This window comes from Rhipicephalus microplus, chromosome 9, assembly GCF_043290135.1.
Source record: "Rhipicephalus microplus isolate Deutch F79 chromosome 9, USDA_Rmic, whole genome shotgun sequence".
Taxonomy (NCBI): Eukaryota; Metazoa; Arthropoda; class Arachnida; order Ixodida; family Ixodidae; genus Rhipicephalus; species Rhipicephalus microplus.
In genome coordinates this window covers 78437375-78451954 of record NC_134708.1, presented here as the reverse complement: position 1 = coordinate 78451954, position 14580 = coordinate 78437375, and the positions used below count along the sequence as shown (strand labels likewise).

At 48.7% G+C, this 14580-nt stretch overlaps 1 protein-coding gene across 2 annotated transcripts in view; it reads left to right on the top strand.

Moving 5' to 3' along the window:
* LOC119163193 (dermonecrotic toxin SPH) overlaps positions 1–14580 on the top strand; it is a 54974-nt gene that overhangs the window by 33808 nt on the left and 6586 nt on the right. The window lies entirely within an intron of this gene.

Genomic DNA, 14580 nt, shown 5'->3' with positions numbered 1-14580 from the left:
CCAAGCACGTTTAAAGAAATTGTTATCGTTTTAGTTATTTGTGGAGTGGCCATTGGTCATTTTTATAACGCGAAAGGGTCCCGTGCCAACAGCTAAGGCATGCACTGGAAAGTTGTCACTGACTCAGTACATGCTTACGGCTTCGAAAAGCCTGTGTGGACATTGCTTCGCGACTAACAAGAACCCTGGACAAGTGTGTATTATAGAACTAAAACTAGCTTTTTCGTTGGCTCTTCTTATATACACATAAACACCACTTTTGACAGTATTTGATTTTTACAAGCTGCTTGCCGAGAGCGGAAAGTCCAGAGGAGTGGCAGAAATAACTTTTTTACGATTAGGCAGAAAGGGGTAAGTGATAGGGGAATTAAAGTGAGACACTAGCGTGCTCAGGCGTCCCAGAGCTGCAACCTACTCACGTCAAACGTGTGGGGGCACCACTTTCGGCCACTGGCATTCCAGGGTGCTAGCAGCGTGGGTGCTAATGCATATTGACGCAGTGTGACTTCAAGTTACGCGCGCTAGCCAATACTTGTGCCCTCAGGATGGTTTGCGGTGCACGACTCTACGGGGCCTAGTTCCGCGCGACCCGTGTTGGAAAGAAAAGAAAAACGTGGAGGAAGAGGCAAAAGTGGATGCTCGAGACAGCTAGGAGATTTTCGTTCTAGCTGGTTTGTTATTCTCGGGCACAAGTTCGCCCTGCCTACGTTAGTCTATATAAAGTGTTCATTGAACCGTGCGTTACAAATCTGGTGGAAGTTCTGGGTGCGATACCAAGCCCCTCTCGAGTGACGGAGCACAGTACAGAACCACAGCGATTTGGACCCAACGAGCTGACGCCTGTTCATCAGCGCTGCAGTCGACGCCTACGTGGTGAGGGTCCTGAATTTTCGCCTTTATCGACTTTCTTATTACTCTAAGGCGAAAGGGTGTTAAAAGGGTGTGTGTTCGTCCTTCTGGGGAATAATGGGGCTGTCACAACCATTAATATCTTTAGGAACTGACGGTACCGGGACTAACAGTTAGTCCCCACAGACGAGCTCAAGTGACTAACATTTAGTCTTCACATTTACACCTTAGTGAGTAACGACTACTATCACAATTCACCTAAAAAAACTAACATTCAGTCATCGCATTTGCACCTTATAGGGCAACTGTTAATCCCCACGTTTACGCCTTACCGGACGACCGTTAGTCCCCACAGTTGCACCTCGCCGGACGAACGGTTGATGCAGTCAAATACTCCGATCGGATGACTTTTTTATCCCCAGTCCAAACATTGCTTTTTTATTTATCTCCTTCCAGGCCTAATACTTTTCACGCCTGTTTTTCTGCGCAGTAAGCAACAAACAGCGCAGAAAAGAACACGCGAAAAAGTAGTTAGCCACCTATTTGTAACTGCTTTCTCAGTCATGGCAACCACAAAAGACAAAAGTGAGACATCGAAATCTTTTATTTTTTTTACATACACATGAAGTTCCTTTATTCTTTTAAGTGAATGCATGGTGAAGTGTACAAGTCCAGTCTCGTTGTCAAATATCTTGTTCACTCCTTGTGGAGCTCCTCCGACGGGAGCGATAGATGACAGGCATTGCAGACGCCAGCGCGAGCAGCATCTGCTTGTTTTGTTCCCACGGCTGTACGTACAATAAGATAGTAAAAATAGTTAGACACACGTGACAGAAGATGACGAGGCACGCATATGACAAGTACGTGCAAGTTAATATAAGAACATGCGTGTGAAATATGACACACAAATAACTTCACCTTCACATCTCGCACAGTCCTTCTGGAGCTGCCCGGATGAAAGAGATGGATAACAGGCATCGCAGACGCCAGCACACACAGCCATCAGCACAGTGTGTGCCCACGGCTGCGCAATGAGTATGTAAAATTGTGAGTCACACGTGACAGATGATGATTGACTGATTGATTTAATGTCCCAAAACCACTATATGATTATGTGAGACGCCTTAGTGGAGGGCTCCGGAAGGTGACAGAGGATGAATACAAATGTATATGAGAAATACGTGCAAGGTGAAATGAAAACATACGTAGGATATGACATGCTAATCATTTCACCGTGATATCACACATCGTGAAAGACTCATCTCGATCCCCGTAGCGCAACAGCTTACGAGCGGCAGCCGCAGCCGCAACTCCGCGAACCACCGTGTTGCCAACAAGTCAGCGTGTTCTAAGCGAGCGACGTCGTTCAGCTCGAGCAAGCGAACGCGAGACCAAGCACGGCGCTGCGCGCGGAGTGTCTGCCGCCAGCGAACTTCGAACAGGAGAGCGAGCGCACACTTGGCCGCCGCTACGAACAGCACCGAGTTGGTTTGGAGCTAGCGCTGAAGAAATCGACGCAAATGCGGCCCTTTTTTCACAAACTCAAGCGAGTGCAGCGCGCAAACGCGAGTCCGCCAATGCGGCCAACGGACGATGCCGAACTGCTTGCAACCGACTGACGGGAAAGCCAACTGTAATGGCGACCAATTTTCACTGAGTTCCGATGCTAGCGGAAGCCCCGCCAGCCCGTGCTGGGGCACATAAAGCGAGACATATTACCACCAAGCTCGTTACGAGAACCCGCAACGTGTTTTCGATGACTCCCAACACAGCGACGAGGTCTCCGCCCAATGTCATGAGCCCGGAGCTCATCGCGGCGGCAAAGACAGGTGAGCACTCGATGATCGAGCGTAAGGGAGGCCGACGGAAATGGTGGCCAATTTCAAGGTGGTCGCAAAGCACAGGCGAACTGCAAATGCCCAAGCTGACCTTCGCGGTGAATTTTGTGCGTGCGATGTACAACACGACCGAGCCTGTTGCTGGCAAGCGCGATCCATATCGCACACGCGACAAATAGAGTAGAATGAAGAATGATAACCTACTTGCGAAAGAATCCAGCACTGATTTCCGCCTTGAGTCAGACTGAAGTATATATCCGATAGGCTTGCTGTCTTCTCGGCCGCCATGTTGGCCTTCCCAACTGTTGCTGTCGTGTGTTGGTCGTGACTATCTTGAAGCCAGAGAGATGCAAAGTGGCGTGGTGACGTGTCGAGACTTGCTTCATAATTCATGGGTGTGGCTAAACGTAAAAGCAGCAGCCTACGCTCATCCAAACGTATACACAGAAGTACCACGTCGTAATTCCTAGATCGTCGAATCCAGGCGACCGTGGTCGAGCACTCCGAGCGCGACCCAACGTGAACCGTCGCCAGCAAAATACGGGGAAAAACTGAGCCAGGAGAGGAGGCGGATGGCTAGTGACCTTGGCAACGATTTTTGCTCTGCCCGCAAGTTCCTGGTGGTTCATCCCTGCGGAGCGTGTTTGGAGACTAAGTGGTTTGCACGCGGCACGCTTCCCTCTGTGGTTGCTCCTCAACGGTCTATCCGTTCATCGCTCGCTTCTATTGGGCTCCGTTACTTCTTTTTCGAGTAATTTTGCCTTATACTGTAGAACCTCAACGGCTGTGAACGGGTACACAACCGACATGACAGCTCAGGTCACTCCAGCCAACACTGTAGTGAACCAGCCAATGTTACCAAACCCTTTCCATGGCGAAAGCTACGAGGACGCAGAGGACTGGCATGAACACTTTGAACGCGTCGAAAGGCTAACGGATATGGGGAAGAGCGCAAACTTGGAAGTGTTTACTTCGCACTGGAAGATAGCGTATGAGCGTGATATGAAAAGTACGAAGCTACTTTCCGGTCGTGGGAGGACTTTCGACGGGAGCTCCTCGCTGCTTTCCCGAACACAGACCGCAAAGAGAGAGCTGAAACTGCCCTCGAGACAAGAAATCAGCGACATAACGAAGGTGTCGCCATGTGTGTGGAAGACATGTCTCACCTGTTCCACCGAGTGGATTCGAATATGAGCGAAGTCAGGAAGCTGCGTCATTTGATGCGAGGCGTGAAGCAAGAACTCTTTGCCGGACTAATTCGAATCCCGCCGCGCACCGTCGCCGAGTTTCGTTCCGAGGTGACTACAATGGAAAGGACGCTACAACAGCGAGCAAGGTTATACAACCGGGATGCGATCATCACATCCTTGGACATGTTGCCACCAGTCTTCGGTGTCGGCATGGAAGCACTAAGTGAGCTGGTGCGGTCTGTTGTGTGAGAAGAGCTCCAGAAGCAGCGCCTTGACCAGAACACTCCAATGTTTTCGTCTCTGGCCGATGTGATCTGGGAGGAGATCAGGCAGGTGGTACGCGAACCTTCGAGCAACGCACAGCCAGAACCACCATTACAACAGCAGACGAGAATGACGTATGCCGATGTGCTACTGCGAGGATCTCCAGGACGTGCGGGCGTCACGGTGGCAACATCTATGCAGTACCCGATGCCGCTGAGCACCCTGCAGCCAACGCCTGAGAGGAGACTCAGGAAGAGCGATGCCTGGCGTACTCCCGACAAGATACCACTTTGTTACCACTGTGGGGAGGCTGGTTACCTCTACCGAAAGTGCCACTACCGCCAGGCAGGACTATGTGGTTTTCCTGTCAAAGCACCTCGACCACGAAATGGTGAAGGTCCCTTCGAAATTGAAGAATACCTGTCAAGTCGTCGAAGCTCACGTGGCTTCCAACGACACCAACCTTGTGCAACGACAACGGGGAGGTATAGGTCGCTTAGCCCCCGACCTTCAGCAAGCTCCCCAAGGTCTCGTTCCCCAAGCCCGCGTGGAGTACACTAGAGTCAGCGACCTGTGCAGGCAAGGCCGCTGTCGACGCTAATGCAGAAAAACCTCCTTTGCTTACTCTGAAAGACGACCGACTCAGAAACCGGTGCTTCGATAGTGACGTTGCTTCCAATTTACATGTGTTCATTGACGTCTACGAAGTCATCGGACTGGTAGATACATGCGCAGATTATTCGGTGATGAGTAGCGGACTTTCTAAAATACTGAAGAAAGTTCTGACTCGTTGGAAGGGGCCACAAGTTCGCAAAGCAGGAGGGCACCTCATTGACACTACTGGAACATGCACAGCAAGAATTGGAATATGGGGTTTCACGTGCGTCGCCAGTTTTATTTTTCTGTCGGAATGCTCAAGGGACTTGATTATCGGCATGTATTTCTTACGAGCTAATGGCGCTGTAATTGACTTGCAAGAATCTTCCAACGGTTTCCTTGATGTTTGCCTCAACTTTAATCTCACTCAGTTGATAACACAACCTACACGTGTTACTCGAGATACTGCTAACATTCTTGACCTAATCTTAACAACTGATCCTGAGAGCCTTTCTTCTATAACATATCTTGATGAAATAAGTGACCATAAGGTCATTCACGCTAATTTTACCTTCGTTCCTCAAATGCGCCAAGCCTGCACTAAAACTATTAGATTATATGACAAGGGTAACTACGCGGCCATCACTCGAGAACTTGAAGTTTTTCTTCCGACGTTCCGTGATGGTTTCTGGGAGCGACCCATTAACGATAACTGGTTAATCTTCAAAAACAAGTTAAACCAGCTAGCTGACCAATTTATCCCTAAAATAAGCCTTCGTCCCACCCGCCAAAAACCTTGGTTTACTAAAACATTAAAAAGGCTTGAAAATAAGAAGAAACGCCTCTTTCGGGCTGCGAAGAATAAAAACACCGATTCTGCATGGGAAAAATATAAGGTTGCCGAGAAAGCATATTCAAGTGAAGTGCGCAACGCCAAGCACTCAATTTTTCATACGGAACTTCCGAAAATTCTTGCTGATTCACCGAAGCGTTTCTGGCAAATAATAAACCCTCCTAACACGCCCCCCATCACCCTTACTAATGATACTGGTCAAGAATTAAGTTGTTCAGAATGTGCCAATATATTCAATGCCGCCTTTTTGTCTGTGTTTACGAATGAATCTGACCCCGTTGAAAAAGAATTAGACCCTGTTAATCTGCCCGAAATGCCACCCTTTCACATAGGTTTCAATGGTATCCTGTCTTTAATAGAAAAAATGAAACTGTCATCCTCGGCGGGTACCGACGAAATTACATCCAAGCTGTTAAAGAACACAAAGCACATATCAGCCGAGTTTTTGTTTTTGCTGTTTTCCCAGTCACTTTCCTCAGGTATTCGGCCTCTCGACTGGAAGTGTGGGAAGGTCATTCCGGTTCACAAGACGCGTAAAAGAGACTGCCCGTTAAATTATCGCCCCATATCATTAACCAGCGTGTGTTGCAAACTCATGGAACATGTCATATTCACTCATGTCATGCATTTTCTTGATTCTAACAATTTCTTTCATTCCTCTCAACACGGATTTCGAAAAGGCCGCTCATGTGAAACCCAACTAGCCCTTTTCCTTCACGACCTACATGCTAACCTCGATGGTAACCTCCAAACTGATGCTATTTTTCTTGACTTCACTAAAGCTTTCGACAAAGTTCCACACCAGCGCCTACTAAAAAAACTTTCTCAAATAAATCTACGAGCTGAACTTCTTAATTGGATTGCTCAATTTCTGACTAACCGCTCTCAGTTTGTTCTCGTTAACAACGTCAAATCTAACTCGCTTCCTGTTAGGTCTGGAGTGCCACAGGGATCTGTCCTTGGCCCGCTTTTGTTACTAATCTACATTAACGACTTACCTAACAATTTATCCTGCAGCCTTCGTATGTTTGCAGATGATTGTGTCATCTACCGCAAAATAACCGACACTGTTGATCAAGCAGCACTACAGAATGACCTTAATGAAGTGTTAAACTGGTGTGACCATTAGCTTATGACCCTTAATCCTAACAAATGCAAATTATTTTCCTTCCACCGCCGCAAAAACCCACTCCAATTTTCCTATGAAATTGCTAACATGCCAGTTGAAACAGCCGCATCCTATAAGTATCTTGGTGTAACATTAACCCCTGATCTTTCCTGGCGAACGCATATCACTAACATGATTTCATCAGCCAACCGATCATTAGGATTTCTAAAACGTCACCTACGTCACTCACCGTATCACGGTCGTCTTGTGGCCTATCAGTCGCTAATCCGGTCCAAACTAGAATACGCATCACCCATCTGGAGCCCTCACCAAGTTTATCTGATCAACGCTATCGAAGCAGTTCAATATCGTGCCGCTCGCTTCATTCATTCTTCTTATTCTTACGATGTCAGTGTTTCATCCCTTAAAAATGAATCCGGTCTATTAAGTATTTCCCTTCGCCGCAGAATTGCTACGTTGTCACTGTACCACAAGTTGTATCACAGCTCACTCCACCAACCACCTTACATCGCTCCCGCCGCACGCATTTCTCCCCGCACTGGCCATCCACTTCAAGTCTTCCGACCACGATCTGGCACCTCAACATTTTCTGCATCATTTCTCTGCCGCGCCGCCAAAGAATGGAATGACCTTCCCCACGATGTTGTTTCAATCACCTGTCCATCACGTTTTATTCAAAGTGGGTCACTGCATCTGCAATGTTAACCTGTGGCTTTTGTATCTTTGTTGTACAACCCACCCCTTATGTAACACCCCCCCTGTGGGGTCTTTAAGGAAATAAAGTGAAAGTGAAAGTGAAAGAGAAAGTGAAAGATCTCATTTTCAACTAGGCACGCGATTGCTACCTTTTCTACGGAAGAAAACGTATATGACCTTTGTATTGCAGATGGTGGCGTCGTGGTGCCGCCAAGATCGAGCATATCTGTCGCAGTAACAAAGAAAGTATTCAGTTAATTCGAAGAACTTGCTGACAACAACACTTTTTTTAATATTCCAAAAAGGAATCTGCATGGCACGAGGCCTTGTTAAGTTACGAGATGGATGTTCGAATGTTCTACTTACAAAATTTGGAAATGAGGTGCAACACGTTGCAAAGGGAACCGACATCGCCAGTGTGAGTGATTTCATCTATGTTATGGAGCTGCGTACTCTCGAAACCAATGAGTCTAATTTCCAAGACGTGAAGTCTGTCTTTGCAGCCATCGACATCGAGCCAGAGCTACTACCAAACCAAAAAGAGCAAATAGAGCGTCTTGTAAGGAAATTCGCTGAATGTTTCTCGTTGTCATATAAAGTTCGACGCACTCTTATCGCCAAACATCATTGTTGACGAGTCAGTGAGGCCAATATACCAGCATCCCTACCGAGTGTCATCAAGAGAAAGAGAAGCTATTGGTAATCAGGTTAAAGAAATGCTCAAAGACGACATAATCTAGCTTTCATCAAGTCCATGGGAATCACGTGTTATTCTTGTGAAGAAAAAGTGACCAAACCTTACGTTTCTGCATTGATTAGCGGAAGCTCAGCGCCGTCACCAAACGGGATGTTTATCAAGAATATGACACTCTGGATAGACTGCGAAATGCCAGGTAGTTTTCCTCACTGGATCGTAAAAGTGAATATTGGCAGATAGAAGTTGACGAAAGAGATCGCGAAAAGGCAGCGTTTGTAACACCGGACGCTTTATATCAGTTCAAGGTACTCCCTTTTGGCCTTTTTTCAGCACTCGCCACATTCCAACGAATTATAGACACAGTGCTTTGTGGTCTGAAATGGCAGTCGTGTCTGGTTTATCTCGACGATGTTGTAATCCTCTCTGCTACCTTCAAGCAACATTTGGAAAGGCTCCGGGCCGTGCTCACTGCGTTAAGTGAGCGTACTTGACGATAAAACTGCAGAATTGTCTTTTATGCTTCCGTGAGCTCCTTTTTCTCGACCATGTCATCAGTGTAGAAAGCGTCCGACCAGACCTTGAAAAAACTGAGGCTGTAGCGAAATTTCCGAAGCCAACAGACAAAAAGCTCTTAGGTGATTTTTAGGTCTCTGCACCTGTTATCTACGGTTCGTTAAAGATTTGTCACGAATCTCTGAACCACTGACGTGGCTGTCAAAAGAGGAAATTCCTTTCGTATAGCTTGCCGAACAAGAGGAGGCCTTCACTGAACTACGAAAGTGCCTTCAAAGCCATCTTGTTCTGGCGGATTTTGACGAGGAACCGCAAACCAATATTCACACGGATGCAAGCAATTTAGGTCTTAGGGCCGTGCTCATCTAATGGCGAAACGGACAACAATGAGCCATTGCGTATGCCAGTCGTACTCTTTTGAAAGCTGAGGTGAACTACTCAGCGAACGAGAAAGAATGTTTTGCCATGGTATGGGCTATCAGCAAGTTTCGACCATATTTATATGGTAGGCCTTTTCGAGCTATAAGCGACCATCGTTCACTAGGCTGGCTGGCTAATCTCAAGGACCCATGTGGACGGCTTTCACGATGGAGCCTGCAATTACAGGAATATGATATCACGCTTCTGTATAGGGCAGGTCTCGAGCACAGTGACGCGGGTTGCTTGTCACGTGCTCTGATTCCACCTGCTGCTTCTGCTTCCACCGAGGACGGTGAAGATTTTGTTTTCTTGGGAGCTGTGACACCATCAAAGAAGGCACATCACCAGCGATCCGACCTTAAGCTACTCCTCTTCATCAAGTACCTACAAGGACAGTCTGTCGGTGTTCCACAATCTTTTGTCCGTGGCTTGTCAGCGTTCATCCTACGAAACAAGATCCTGTATAAAAGGAACTTTGACAACAATACAGCGACGTTTTTGCTTGTTGACCCTTCACTTCTGCGTCCAGAGATTTTGGAGGCTTGCCACGATGATCCATCCGCTGGACATTTAGGAGTAAACAGAACGTTAGCCCGCATCCGCACTAAATACTACTGGCCGAAGTTGCTTAGCTCTGTACGGCACTATGTCAGAACGTGCCGGGACTGCCAAAGACGTAAAACCCCACCGCTAAAACCAGCAGGTCTCCTTCAACCAATAGAACCACCAGATGCCTCATTCACACAAGTGGGAATGGACTTACTGGGCCCATTTCCTACGTCATCATCGGGAAAACAGTGGATAATTGTCGCGACCAACTATTTAACCCGATATGCCGAGACAACGACTCTTGTTAAAGGATCAGCCATTGAAGTAGCCGAATTCTTTGTCTCCAACATCGTACTGCGGCACGGAGCTCCAAGAGCGTTGATCACAGACCGAAGAACTGCATTTACGGCCTACTTGATAAAATGTATTATGAAATTGGCGCACACCAGTCATAGGAAAACGACAGCATATCATCCTCAAGCAAATGGTTTTACCGAACGACTGAACAGAACGCTGGCTGATATGTTATCAATGTACGTGGATATAAGACACCGTGCTTGGGATGAAATATTGACGCAAGGTAGGCTGTCAACTATAGTATCCAGCCTCTGAAGAGGACAACGAAGTAGTTCTCTGTACGCGTGCTCTGGTGTTCGCGTTTCTGGCCCTTGGGTTACGAAAGTAAACGCCCTATTTTGTACCTGCGTACCTGTGTCTTTGTGACATTTTCTAGTGGAGGTGCTGGGTACGGTAGATGATACGGTCCCCTGAGAGCACCCCTGACGCAAGTCCATCGAGTAGCTCAGCCAAGCTTACCCCTGTGCACGTACGTTCCAGCCGTCGTCTCCAGGGACTCGAGCCACAGCACGGTTTGCTGCCTGAACGTCAGAGGACTATGAATCAAACACCGCCTAACGTCACCGCGCCAGCACCACCGCACCTGGTTACCAACCAGCTCAAGACGCCGAAGACATTTCACGGAGCTGCTTTTGAAGATGCCGACGACTGGCTCGAGCATATTGACCGGGTCGCCGTCATCAACGATTGCACCCCAGAGCGTAAGCTACGCTTTGTGTACTGCTTCCTAGAGGACTCCGCGAAAACGTGGTTTGAGAACCATGAAGCAGCGCCTACGTCATGGGATGAGTTTCACCGGCAGTTCCTCAAGGCATTTGCCCGAGAGGACAGGAAAGAGACAGCGGAGCGTGCTATAGAGGCAAGGGTTCTAGGCCCTAACGAAAGGGAAACGACTTACGTAGAGGGCATGGATCGGCTTTTCAGGCGTGCGGAGCCCTCTATGTCCGAATCCAAGAAAGTTCGCCACCTAATACGTGGTGTTAAAGAAGAAATTTTTGCCGGCCTGATTCGTATCCTGCCTGTGACACTTGTGGAGTTCCATGAGGAAGCCACTGCCATGGAGAGGGCCCTTCAACTGCGTGCCAGGCAGTATAACCTTGGTGTACACCCGAGTGAGGTCACTTCTGTCATTCTCGGCAATGACATCGGCGCGTTGCGAGAGCTTATCAGAGCTCTCATTAAGGAAGAGATACAAAAGATGCAGGTGACTGCTTCACCTGTAGAGCAGCTCTCTATTGTGGAGATGGTACACGCCGAGCTACGGCAAGCCGTTCACGCTCCCCAACCGTCCGAGGCGCCACAACAGAGGCACTGCGTCGAGATGAGCTACGCGGAAGCAGTGCGACGTCCTCCATCGTGCAGTTCAACCAGCAAATTTTACCCCAATGAGCGACACGCTCAGCAAATGGAAGTAGGCTTCCATTCTCGCATCTCACCGTTGATCGCCGAAGCAAGACCGAGAAAGAGTGACATCAGGCGTACAACCGACCACAGGCCCCTTTGTTGCCACTGCGGGGAAGCCGGACACGTCTACCGAACATGTTCATACGGTCGTGTGGGTCTCCGTGGATTTTCGCCAAATGCCCCTCGTCCACGACCTGGCGAGCGGCCACAGGAAATAAAGAGTTTCATCTCGAATCGTCGCAGTATCGAACATCGGTCACAAGAGCCTCGCTCGTCGTCGCCTGCTCGCTACAGGTCACCAAGCCCAGCCTATTCACGCGGCGCTCCGAGACGCCGTTCACCCAGTCCTGCAAGTCGGGAAAACTGAGTTCAGTGACCTCCGGAGGTGGGGCCGCTGACGCTGACTCTACGGAAGATCCTCCACTACGACGACAGCGACGGCAGCAAAAAGATGTACAGACGCAGTCAAACGTGGTACGAAAAGTGGTGACATCAAACATTGCGGTAACTGTGGACGACGAAGAAGTAATGGCGCTAATTGACACGGGAGCAGACACTTCCGTTATGAGCATTGGTCTTGCCTGCAGGCTGAAGAAGGTTTCTACCCAGTGGGCTGGGTAGCAGATACGTACGGCAGGAGGCCATCTTCTCACTCCGGTGGGGCGGTGCACAGCGCGAGTCAGTATTCACGAATTTACGTATCTCGGAGATTTTGTAATACTGCCGAGTTCCTCGGGGGACCTAATTCTCGGACTGGACTTTCTGCGTGATAATCGAGCCGTGATTGATTTGCAAGAGTCGCAGGAGACGTTTTCTACGGCACACGCTTTAGCGCACAACCCTCACGGCAGTTACGTCAATGCTTTGAGAATTGTTGACGATGATGTCACGTTGACGCCGAAGAGTAGCGTGTTCACCTTGGTACCTTGCGACGTTTTTGACGAATTCAACGACTATGAAGGTATTGCAGAGGCAAAAATCCCGCTGCTGCTCAAACGAAACATATGCATAGCCCGATGACTTGTTCGGTTAGAGAATAAACGCTCTCGAGTTCTGCTGACCAATTTCAGCAATGAGTTTCAGCACGTTCCTGGAGGGACTACTGTCACTTTCCTCAGCGAAATCGCCGACTTTTGCGATATTGGCACATTGGATACGACTTCACCGCATGCAAAAGCTTGTGCTGACCTGGGAAGCCGCATTCACGTTAATCCAGACTTGCCAGATTCACGAAAAGAGTGGCTGCTAAACCTTGTGAGGGAATTCTCGGACTGCTACTCCGCAGCATCGAAAGTTCAGCGTACCACCGTTACTAAACACCGCATTGTTACCGAGCAGTTGGCACGGCCTCTTCGCCAACATCCATACCGCGTGTCCCCGAAGGAAAGAGAGGTGATTAAGCGTCAAGTTCAAGAAATGCTGAATAATGACGTCATTCAACCTTCGACAAGTCCGTGGGCGTCACCTGTTGTCTTAGTAAAGAAAAAAGACAACACACTATGCTTCTGCGTCGACTATCGATGGCTTAACAAAGTCACAATACGCGACATTTACCCCCTGCCACGGATTGATGACGCCTTAGACCGTCTACGCCACGCCCAGTCCTTTACATCATTAGATCTCAAGTCAGCGTACTGGCAAATTGAAGTTGACGAGAGAGACCGTGAGAAAACTGCGTTCGTGACACCTGACGGGCTCTACGAATTTAAAGTGCTGCCTTTCAGTCTCTCTACCGCTCCCGCCACGTTTCAACGCATGATGGACACTGTACTAGCTGGACTAAAGTGGCAGACGTGTCTTATATACTTGGATGATGTCGTTGTGTTTTCGAGCACGTTTGACGAGCATCTCTCAAGGCTAAAATGTGTCCTCACTAGAATAAGGAGAGCGAACCTTACTATCAAGTCCGAAAAGTGCTACTTCGGCTATCAGCAACTCAAGTTTCTCAGCCACGTGGTGAGCCCGGGGGGTGTTCGACCAGATCCGGAGAAGTTGGCTGCCGTCACCGATTTCCCTCGTCCTGGAGACAAAAAGGCTGTTCAGCGATTCCTCGGACTCGGTGCGTACTACCGCCGTTTTGTCGAACGATTTTCGAAAATTGCGGAACCTCTTACAAGACTGACACGGCCAGATGTACCTTTCGTATGGATGGAAGAACAACAGAAAGCCTTCGTAGAGCTGCGCAATCGATTGCAGACAGCTCCAGTGCTGACTCATTTTGACGACACTGCCGACACCGAGATCCACACAGACGCCAGCAACGTACGAATCAGAGCCATTCTATTTCAATGGCACAACGGCGCAGAGCGTGTGATCGCTTACGCGAGCCATCGTCTAACAAAAGCAGAGGCTAATTACTCTACCACCGAAAAAGAGTGCCTAGCAGTCGTTTGGGTCATTAGCAAGTTTTGACCCCACCTATACGGCCAGCCATTTTGAGCGGTCAGTGACCATCATTCCCTTTGTTGGCTTCCCAATCTACGGGATCCATCAGGCCGCCTCGCCCGCTGGAGCCTCCGCCTTCAAGAGTACGACATAACGGTGGTCTACCGATCAGGACATAAGCATACAGATGCTGACTGCCTGTCTCGTGCTCCTATTTCCCCGACGTCAATTGACACTGAACAAGATTTACCGTTTCTTGGCATCGTCGGTGTGGAGCGGATGGCTGAGCTTCAACCTGAGGACACTGACCTACTTTCTGTCATCGATCATCTTCAAGGAGAAGACGTTATCGTCCCACGCCGGCTCTCGCGCGGTTTAACAAGGTATTGCCTGCGGCACAATGTTCTCTACAAGAGAAATCTTGAGAGCAGCCAGGAAACTTTCCTCCTCGCCGTTCCAACGGCACTGCGTGAGGAAGTTTTGCAGGCGTGCCACGACGATCCTTCGGCCGCTCACTTAGGCGTTGCTAGGACATTAGCGCGCTTCCGACAGAAGTACTACTGGCCACAGCTGTATTCTTCCGTTCAGTGCTATGTCCACACCTGCCGTGACTATCAGAGGCGTAAAGTTCCACCCACGAAGCCCGCCGGTTTTCTCCAACCTTTAGATCCACCTCGAGCACCATTTCAGCAAGTGAGAACGGATCTTTTTGGTTCCTTTCCTATGCCATTCTCAGAAAATAAGTGGATAATCGTCGCAACCGACTATCTGACTCACTATGCAGAAACCAAAGCTGTGCCTAAGGGAACTGCAGTTGAAGTCGCCAGATTCTTTGTCCA